Below are 11,082 nucleotides of genomic sequence, written 5' to 3'. Positions count from 1 at the left end.
CCTCCCAGTTCTTGGTTGTAGTTTAAATTTGGTGGCTTTTGCAGTGCCCGCCCCACTGTAGATTTGATCTAAGACACTCCCCCAGGCCCATCTCTTGACCACATTCTACCTAATTAACCCTTTCTGCACTTGCTTTTAGTCCTTTTTAATTTAATTACATTTTTTCAAACTGTGTGTGGACTAATATTGCTACATATTCAAGTGTGCCAGCTTGCACTGCATGAGAATTGTATTTACTACTGCTTTTGCTACTTTTCTGAAAAAAAAAAATTCATCTGCTTTTACTGTACTTGTGTTTCTTCCTACTCTATTTTGCTTTTGCGTCATCTTAAAAGTACTCAATTGTATTTATTACTGCTTGGTGTAACTCATTCTAAGCCTTATAGTTTCAACACTTGGGCTTCAGACCAGTTGTTTTACATTGAGAGGGTTTGTGATCTGCACTGTAGTGGCAGAACAGGTAGCTTACATCCTTCTTAGTTGGGAACTGCTGATTGAGGGCTCAATGTCTGTTATTCTAAAAGTGTATTAATTCTGGTTTAAGCACTTGGGTATTTCAGGCCAGTTATTTTACATTAAGAGGGTTTGTGGTCTGCACTCTTGTGGGAGGAGAGGCTGGACTCTGCCCTTCTCAGCTGGGAATTTCTGGTTAAAGGCTTATAGTGCATGCATATCTGAACTGCTTCTTACTGAAATTGGTACACCTTGTTTGCTGTAGCATAGACTAGATCCAGGCCTGCTGAATCTAGCTTTGTTTGTATAACTTGAGCACTAATCCAGGCATTCTTTAAAGTATTCAATTGTATTTATTACTGCTTGGTAGTAACTTGATTAAAGTGTAGCTATCATTCTAAGTCTTTGGGATTAAGTACTTGGGCTTCAGACCATTTTTTTACATTAGGATGGCTTGTGGCATGCACTGTGGTGGCAGGACAGGTAGCTTTCATCTTTCTAAGTTGGGAAATGCTGATTGAGAGCTCAGTGTCTGTTATTCTTAAAGTGTTTTAGATCTGGTTTATGCACTTGGGCTTCAGGCCAGTTATTTTACATTAAGAAGGTTCGTGGTCTGCACTCTTGTGGGAGGAGAGGCTGGACTCTGCCCTTCTGAGCTGGGAATTTCTGGTTAAAGGTTTATAGTGCCTGCATATTTGAACTGTTTCTTACTGAAATTGGTACACCTTGTTTGCTCTAGCATAGGCTAGATCCAGGCTTGCTGAATCTAGCTTTGTTTGTATGCTTGTTGTTCATTTGCTTGTTATTTCCCTGGAATGCTAATTCCATCTAAAACGCGGCTTCTCAGCTCTTCTGTGGATCCCTAGTGATATCTGCATTGCTTATTGTACTTATTTCCTTGTTTCACTTGAAAGAAAGTTACTGTTTGTCATTTTTGCATTTAAGTTACCTGTAACACATTGCACTTAAGTTACCTGGCACTTGCTCACTAAAGCAATTATATAAGTCAGCACTAAAAATTAAAAGCACTACACCCTCACTCCCCATTGGCCCTTGTTTTCAATTATAAAGGAATTCCCAATATTATTCTAGCATGTCCAAAGGTCAGTTGTCAATCTCCTCTCCGGTCCAGCTGGTGAATCTGGGAATCTTGAGGCAATCTTACAACTGTCTCATGTACACAGACAACCCTCTCCTCCTCCCAACAAATTCCAACACATGTGAGAGATGCAACCATATAGCCAAACTGGAGGCTAAGCTCTCTCAACTCAGTACTGGCATAACCAGTCAGGAGGAGAAGTAAACCACACTCACTACAATTCCAGTCTCACATAGACCTACAACGACAGCAAACCAAACACATAATCACACAAAAACATACTCGGAGGCTCTAAATAAAGATCTGCCTAAGCAGCAGAGACCTCCAAAGCAGACACCCAAGCAACCACTACCCCAAAACAAAACACATGCCACACATATCTCACAAAGCCAGAGTGCCAAACAGTCACAGCCCTTAAGGCTAAACAACACACCTGATACACTTGTAATAGGTGACTCTAGGCTGACCAGGCTGAACAAGGAGACGGTCATGGTGAGCAGCCTGTCGGGCGCTAGGATCCGCCACATAACACAAGCACTCAGGTCACTCCAAGGCAAGTACAAATATGACTCAGTCATTGTCCATGCTGGTGTGAATGACCTGAGACGTACCTCCCTGGACTACATGAAAAGAGACATAGAGGTGCTCTCTGAGCATGTAGCCTAGGCCGGTATGACGCTGACCTTGAGTAGCGTCTTACCCCCACCAAGAATGATGCCACAATATGAAGACAAGATGATCAATTTCAACAATTGGCTTAAGTACTGGTGTCATTCAAAGGGGATCCAATGCCTGTCAGCCTGGGATGATATGCTCGACAAGCCACGATGCTTCACTAGGGACGGCTTGCACCTGTCACCCCTGGGCTTTCGGATATTGGCAAAGGCTCTTGCTACCCCCATAGTGCCTTTTTTAGGCAAGGCTCAAAAGACAAACCCACCTCCATAGGTATCACAAGGGATAAGAAACTAAGAGTAATGCTACTCAATGCCAGAAGTCTAAACCTCAAGATGCACACACTTGAAACTCTCCTTAGCATGGAGAACATCGATATCTGTGCAGTAACAGAAACCTGGTTTAGGGCTCCCGAGAGCACCCCAGCACTACCATGTTATACCTCATACCATGCTTTTCAGCCCCAAAACTTGGACCAAACCACAAAAGGAGGGGGAGTATCGATATTCATCAAAGATACCCACTCCTCCAGGTTGGTGGCAAAGCACGAAGCATCAGAGACTATCCATGTGCAACTAACAGTGGGTAAAACTGCCTTCTAGTTTATAGCCTGCTACAGACCACCCTCGAAAACCCAGGAACCACACTCGGCCTTCCTGAGAACACTGGAAAATATGAAGTTCTCTCCAAACACCATTATATTGGGTGACTTCAACTACCCAAACATAGACTGGGAGCATTACTCTAGCTCCAACACCCTAGCCCAAAGGTTCCTAGAATTCATAAACTCAAATGCTATGGAACAATTTGTTACCACTCCCACAAGAGGGGAAAACATACTGGACCTGATAATCACCAACATGGGGACTCTATGCTCCAGACCAGAAGTGTATCCCTCACTGGTAAGATCAGACCATAAACTTATCTCACTGGATATTCACATCCCAACCCCACCCCCTGCCCAGAAAACCACAGTGAAAAACTTCTCTAAAGCAGATTTCACACTCCTCAAAACCAAGGTGGAATCCTTCAAAGCCCCTGGGCCTGTGGAAAATACGGCCCAGACCACAGAATCCTTTATAAATGCATTCTATGAACACCTTCAGGAATGCATGGATCATGCAATCCCAAATAAAACCAAGACCCAATCCTCCAAAGGCAGACGTCCTGTCTGGTGGACCCCAGCCATAAACAAACTATACCATAGAAGGAGGAAGCTACTACATGATAGAGCAAAATCCCAAAAAGGGAAGGCATCTCTGATCAGTATTAGCAAAAAACTAAGGGCACTCATAAAATCGTCTAAGGCCAGCTTCGAGAGAAAAATTGCACAGGACACTAAAAATAATCACAAGGCTTTCTTTAGTTATGTTAGAAACCTGGGTGGGAATTCCCAGATATGCTCAGAATTAGTCCAAAATGACAAAAAATACACCGAATCCACAGACATTGCCAACATCCTAGCTGACAGGTTCAGCGCAAACTTCTCCCCCCCACCCCACCAAAAGGGCAAATATCTATCCCAGCAGAGTGCTGCCCCCCTGACATCTCAGATGCTTAGGTAAGAGTCGCCCTCTCCAAAGCAAAAAACACAGCATCAATGGGACCAGACGGTGTCCTGGGCTGCATCCTACATGAACTTCAAGAAGAGCTAAACCCAAACATAAAACTACTGTTCAGTCTCAGCCTTACTACAGGATATGTACCCAAAGAGTGGCGTACAGCAACAGTGGTCCCTCTCCACAAAGGTGGTGCCTCAACGGACCCTGGAAACTATCGCCCCATAAGCCTGACTAGCTTGGTCTGCAAAGCTATTGAAAGGGTCATCATGGACCTCATAAATAAAGATATTGGGGACCTACAGACACTGGATCCTACCCAGTTCGGCTTTGTTAAGGGCAGATCCTGCCTCTTAAACCTGGTCGATTTCTTTGAAACAGTCACCAAGGCCATTGACGAAGGGAAGGTGGTCCACACAGCCTACCTGGACCTCGCAAAAGCCTTCGATACAATACCCCACTCAGGCATTATAGATCAGCTCACCAGCTTAAATATAAACCCCTATGTTACTAGATGGGTTGCAAACTGGCTCAAGGACAGAACCCACATGGTTAGAATTGCTGGAGCCATGTCAGACTCCAAACCAGTTACAAGTGGCGTCCCACAAGGCTCAGTCTTGGGACCTCTCTTGTTCAGTATATATTTCTCTGAGGTACAGGCCAACACAGAAGGACTGTGGCTGACCAAGTTCACAGATGACTGCAAACTGGGCGCCATAATCGACTCTCCAGCCGACACAAGCATCCTCCAAAAGGGCCTCATAGAAACAGACAACTGGTGCCAGAGCCATGGCCTCAAGCTAAACGCCAAAAAGTGTATAGTCATCCCCTTTGGCAAAAACAAAGTGCCCACAAATTACCACATAGGTGGTAATCCATTAAGTACAGAAGAAGTAATTAGGGACCTGGGGACCCAAGTTGATAGCAATCTCTCATTTGACAACCACGTGGCCAAAGTGGTTAGAAAAACATTTTATATAGTCCACGTGATCATGAAGGGATTCACATCTAGATTAGGGGAGGTCATCATGCCTCTTTACTCATCCCTCATCAGGCCCATAATCGAGTACAATGCCCATACACCTGCAGCAACTGGAAAGACCCCAAAAGTACCTCACCAAGAGGATCAAAGGGCTCAAACAGATGCCATATGCTGCCCAGTTAAAGAAACTCCAGCTCTACTCAGTGGCATACCGCCTGCTCAGAGGCGATCTGTGCCTGACGTATAAAGCCATGTCCAACCCGGAATTAAGGGACATGCTGCACCTCAAAAAATCCAAATCCCATCGAGCTACACGCTCGAGAGACTTGAACCTCAGTACTGAAATAAATAGGACATGCTGGAGGGACAGATTCATAACCCAGAGGCTCCCTTCACTCTGGAATAAAATCCCAGTCCAGGTTAGGCAGAGTCCCTCATTGACTCTCTTCAAGAGGAATCCTGATGAGTGGATGGGAGATCATAGGTTTACCCCGGGTATCACTTCTGTGTCACTGTTAGACAGAGGCACAGTATACTAACCTCGAAAAAGGGCATAGCAAAATTAATTTAAAATGGGTGGCGAAAGCCAAACATACTCTGGCTAGGCTTATAAATGCCCTAGGGCAGATAGCCTAGTATGAACCTATGAACCTATGAAAATAAACAGATAAACAATGATACATGGAATATGTGAACTCTGGTTTGTGTAATAATTGTAACATTATAGAACAGAGATTATTTAGCTAGTCATCAGGATGCCCATTTGTAAAACCTGCAGCATGGGATATTTTATTTCTTACACACTAGCCTCCAAATTATACGTGTGCACATGTGTCTATGTGTGTGCATGTGTGTGTGTGTGTGTGTGTGTGTGTGTGTGTGTGTGTGTGTGTGTGTGTGTGTGTGTGTGTGTGTGTGTGTGTGTGTGTGTGTGTGTGCGCGTGCGTGTGTGCGTGTGTGTGTGCACATGTGTGTGTATACACACATGTACGGCACTACAAAAACATTCATGTTTATGAAGTACATTTCCTTGAATTAGTTTGTGATATAAATTCAATGCCCACAAAATTTAAATATTGAGCAATGTCATTTAAAGAGCCCTATCTAATTGCAGTAACACCTTTTGAGATATGTGACTTAAACTGACATTCTGTTTTACAAATAACTGTATAAACTGAAAGCAGCTGTACAAAAGAAGCAGGATATGAACATCAATATCTTCAATAAAGTTATTGAAATGTATTGCACTAGTCTTTGATATAACCCATAACTGGGAACTGAAATGGCTAAATTCTAAAGAGGTAATCCGCTTTTCCACTGATGACATTGTATTAGTATCTAGTTTTGTAGCAACCTTATATAAAGTAAATTAAGGATAAATATTTGTCTCTGCATGGTATAATCATTTGACTGCATTAAATTTAGAGAACCGGATATTGTTTCTAGCATGGAGGTGGCATCAAGCAAAATGTAATATGGTATTTCTGTTTATAAGTTTCTTTTAACACCTGGCTTTAATTTTTCTGTGCTGAATTAGATTAATTTGATACCCAAAAGTTTGCTCTGCTTTGAGAGTACTAGAAAGTAAACTGTAGGCATTTATCATTATCATTCATGTAAGGAAGATAATTGTGCAACACCCTCCCAAAATGAAAAAAATATATCACCCAAATACTTCTTAAAAAGAAACAGAGTTACAATATGAGTTACAAGTAACACTGGTTACTGATCAGCCATGGAAATAATGACATGCAAAAGAGCCAATGCCATGCCACAGATACCATAGATATACCTGATCCTTCTGTCTGATGCAGAAATTTAAAATAGCTTGCTAGCCAAAAGTGAAGGTGTTCTTCTGCCTTAGCCTCTGGTCTCAGGTCACTGTACTATCAGGTTGCTAGTAGGAAGAGTGGCACACCAGGTATGCAAGCACCTTGTTAAGCTGCTTTGAAGCTTTGAAGTACAAATCAAACTGCCAGATTAACTATTCATGCATGCTCCATCCAAAACTTTTTTTTAATTAAATTTAGTGATATTTATAGCAAAACAATAATCAATAACAATGACAAAAAAGAGCAATAAACAATACTGCCAATATTACATAGTACATATAGACGATGTGGATTAGTATAAATTCAGTTTCACGTATTCTGTTCATAAGAAAGTATTAAAGCAACATTTTCTGATGCCAGTTAAAAATCATGATACATTTGTTACTAAATGTCAAGCCTAATAAACAAATAGCACCATAACAAAGACAATCTTGATTCATTGCAATTATTGTTGTAATGTAATAATTAAAGCAAAATAAAAAGAAAACCACAAATGATGATGGAGCACTATATCACACAAAATGAACTTTAATCCACTGGTTTAGCGCTTTCAGCCCAAGAATTAGGTCTTCATCAGAACAAAGTAGTAAAAAACTGTCTCATTTTTATACCATCATCAATACACATCACACCAATCAAATCTCATTTTACTTAAACTTAATGTAAAAACTGTTTAAAATGTGTTTAAATAAAAATGCATTTTAAATAAAGCATACATTTCTAACAAACATATGAACTATTTACAGTTGTTGTAATAAGCTTTTCTTTTCAACACAGCTTTATAGTTGATACCATTATTAAGCCCTGGTGCCCTGCATGCATCTAATAAAACCTGTCATTTAAATTCTGTAAAATCTAGTTCCCCATCTCTGTCTCTATTAAAGCCCAAAGGAACATGATCTATAACTGTAAAAAGAAACTTAACACTGGTATTGCTACTCACACAGTTTAAAGTGTGCTTGTAAAGAGCATTAACTAAATTTTTCTTTTTGATGGCATAATAATGTTCATAGATTCTGTTTTTAAGTTGCCTATTGGTTTTCCCAGTATAGAATGAAGAATAAGTGGAGCATTTTGCCATGTATACCACAAATGTAGATTTACAATTAAAAATGCCTGGAACGTGCCACATCTTGCTTTGAGTTGCAACATTAAAATCTGCTCCCTCTGAAATGTATTTACAAAAATTGCAACTTTTACATTTAAAAGTACCTATGTTGCCTTGAGGCTTTTTTTCTTTGTCCACTTTCTAACATTTCTTTGAAATTCCTTCCTCTTGTGTTAACAAATGTGGGGGCTTTTCCTACTACCATCTGAAGATCACTATTTGAAACTAATATTCTCCAGTTGTTGGACACTATGTTTTTAATTTTTTTACTGTCTAAGGTAAAGGTTAACATCATGGACGTTACCCACTCCTTCTTGTTTCATCTGTTGTTTCCACTAAGACCCTCCCTTTCACTTGTACTAATAATGTCTTGGACTATTTTAGAAGGGTACCCTCTGTTTTTAAATCTAGAATGCAATTCCCGCACTAACAAATCTAACTGTGCTTCATTGCTTGTAAGTCTCTTAAGCCTTACTAACTGCCCCTTTATAATGTTATATTTCACGTAAGTGGGATGCATACTAGAGTAACTCAAAAGACCATTGCTTGCCACATTCTTATAACTGATGCAGGACCCCAAAAAATCTTTACCTTCCTCTTAATTAAAGCAGACAAAATCGAGTCAGGACATAGGTTTCAGAGCTTAAAGATGTCTTCAAATGCACAAAGCAAAAACTGAAATCATTCCAAGGTTGAAGCTACAATAGACTCTGCTATTTATTTCAAATACAAGTGGGCACATAATGGGGAAACAAATTTACATTTCCAAAAAATGTGGAGACTGTAAACATTTACAGTATGGACTGGCTCCTAGAACACAGAAGGCAGTTTTAGTTAAATGTCATATAGATGTTATGGAAAATTATGAACTGAATATAAAATAATTTAGAAATAACATATTAGTAATCAAGCTTCTTCACAGTACATCCCAATTTAAATTAAGTTATAAACAGGCAGCAGATACTTCTAAAAATAAATATGAACACATATTTTAAAAGTATCAAGATCAAAAGTACATTCTGTAAATTAATGAAACAAAATAAGGCTTGGTGACTTATAACAAAAAAGAATGAAACATATTAACTTAATAAAAAATTAAGTTTGACAAGTTTGTCTTGAGTAAGGCAGAATAAATAATAGTAGTTATTCTGAGTAACCTCTGGGAAGCCCATTAAGCACAATAAAATATGGTTGTTGTTGTGTCTTTCAGCTTTTCCCGGTTAGGAGTCACCACAGCGGAACTCCGGTCCACTAATGATTGGCAGTAGATTTTTACGTGCCGACTTGCCAGCCCTGATGCACAACCTTCAACAAAGGTACACCCATTCACGCATGTCTCCACACAGAAGACGCTCTAGCTGAGAATCGAACAGGATAACGTCTTACTGTGAGGTGACAATGCTACCGCAGCACTACCACCACAGTACCAGAATAAAATATGGTAATGTTTTGGAAAAGAATGAAATCAATAGCTTTAAAACATTTAAATAGCCAGCACCGATCTGCCTTAATTACCTGACCTTCCAGCAGAATATTTACATTCAGAAAGATAAGTTGAAAAAAATTCAAGAAATCACCTAATTTCAAAACAGAAAGAAATCTATGAAATTAGACTGATAGCAAGACAAGGGTGAATAGATATCTATCCTAAAACCAAACCCATAAGGGAAGCCACTCTTCTGAAAAATAAGGGTACAGAAAGAATGAAATCAGCCTGTTGCCTACTGTGATTGACTAGTAATTATAAAAATGTGGTATTTTCAGACTCTAGTGTATTTTGGGAACCATAAGAATTTTGAAAAGGTCTCAATGAAATTGTAATTTGGCAATATGTAAAATGGAAGAGTGATGTAAAAAAGATAATCTTAGAAAGAAATCCATCTAAAGAATCATGACATTAGATACAATCATTCTAATGATATAAAAAAAATGTTTTAATTTATAATCAGAAGATCCAAAGAGAATTGTGTCCAGATGTCTAAACAGTTAAAGCAATTTTTGCAACAGACAGATCTATCAGGATAACATAGGAAAAATTACCACTCAAATAAAAATAATGGATTTATTTAAACTAAGCTTATAATTACAGGTAGTAGGAAATGTATCAGTGGCCTACAAAATCTAATGAATAACACATTTGTGGTAAGCAGTACAGCTGGTCACAATGTCTGTAAAAGCAGTAATTGTCAAAAGAAAGTTATTTAAATTAGAGTGATTGGAAACGCTTTAGTTAAGATGATACATAAATAAGTGGTTGATATATAGGCTGACTCCATTAGGAGATATAGGACAACATTGTCCCACTTCTGAAAAAGATATTAATTGAATTAGAAGTGGAAAATGTTGATTCTAAGAAACAGAAATGAGATGTGATACCAAATTTCATAATGTTTATAAAGGAGGGAAGAAAAGTCTTGAAAAGAAAATGATGCTACTTGTCAAATGCTTTAGAAGCTTCTGTAAAGAAAACAGAATCTAGAAAATAGGACTTCTGACTGAGTTCACTTAAAGTTTTGAGTATGAAAATATGGTCTGTTCTTTGATGTCCTTGAGTATTACCAGACTGTTAATACAGAATTACAAAGATTTTTATGTGACAGCTCATAAGAGCAATACTGCAATAGGTTTAAGGTCAGATGGATTTAGAGAAGTTTTTTTGGATTACTATCATCTCAGAATTTTTAAGATATAAATTAGATATGCAAACAGTCTGAATATAGTAAAATAATTTTAAAAGTGGTTTGGGGGAAAAAAACAAGTTTTTACAAATGAGTGATAAACCTTCTTGAGCCTGGGGATTTATTAATCTTATACTCAAGATTACAGATTGCTAAGAATAAAATCTGTCAATTTTCCCTCCTAGCTAGCTTTCAGACCCATCACTGCAATCTCCACCACAGCTTAAACTGGCTTTCTATAACACAAAAAACAACCTACTTCATTGGTACTCTTGCCCAAAAAATACTAAAACAGGGCTGTTACCTGCCAATAAAAATAAAATTACCAATCTGGGATCATGTTTATCCATTACAAAACTCACAGGATGAAGGCTTACTGCTGAACAGGACATCATAACATTTAAAACAGTCTTTGGAGACTAACCTAACACTCGGCCTTGCATCATGGAACAAAATCTCATCTGAAATTAGAGAACTAAACTCACTGTCTGATTTCAAAAATCTCACACTGAGTATCTACACAATAAATCTAGCTGCCAATGCTAATGGTTAGCTATAAAATCACCCCTGCTCATAACCAAACATAAAATGTATTTTCACTAAACTGTAAATAATGCATATATAATGCTATTTCTTAATGTTTTTAATAACTTTGCATGTATGTGTAATATAATATTCTGCTTTATGTACGATCTC

At 38.7% G+C, this 11,082-nt stretch overlaps 1 protein-coding gene across 1 annotated transcript in view; it reads left to right on the top strand.

The window, feature by feature from the left end:
- Nucleotides 1-11,082, top strand: part of MILR1 (mast cell immunoglobulin like receptor 1) — a 339,675-nt gene that overhangs the window by 123,225 nt on the left and 205,368 nt on the right. The window lies entirely within an intron of this gene.

This window comes from Protopterus annectens, chromosome 8.part0, assembly GCF_019279795.1.
Source record: "Protopterus annectens isolate FY-2018-M chromosome 8.part0, PAN1.0, whole genome shotgun sequence".
In the NCBI taxonomy this organism is placed as follows: Eukaryota; Metazoa; Chordata; order Ceratodontiformes; family Protopteridae; genus Protopterus; species Protopterus annectens.
Note: the sequence above shows the minus strand (reverse complement) of the source record. Positions and strands in the feature narration are given on the sequence as shown.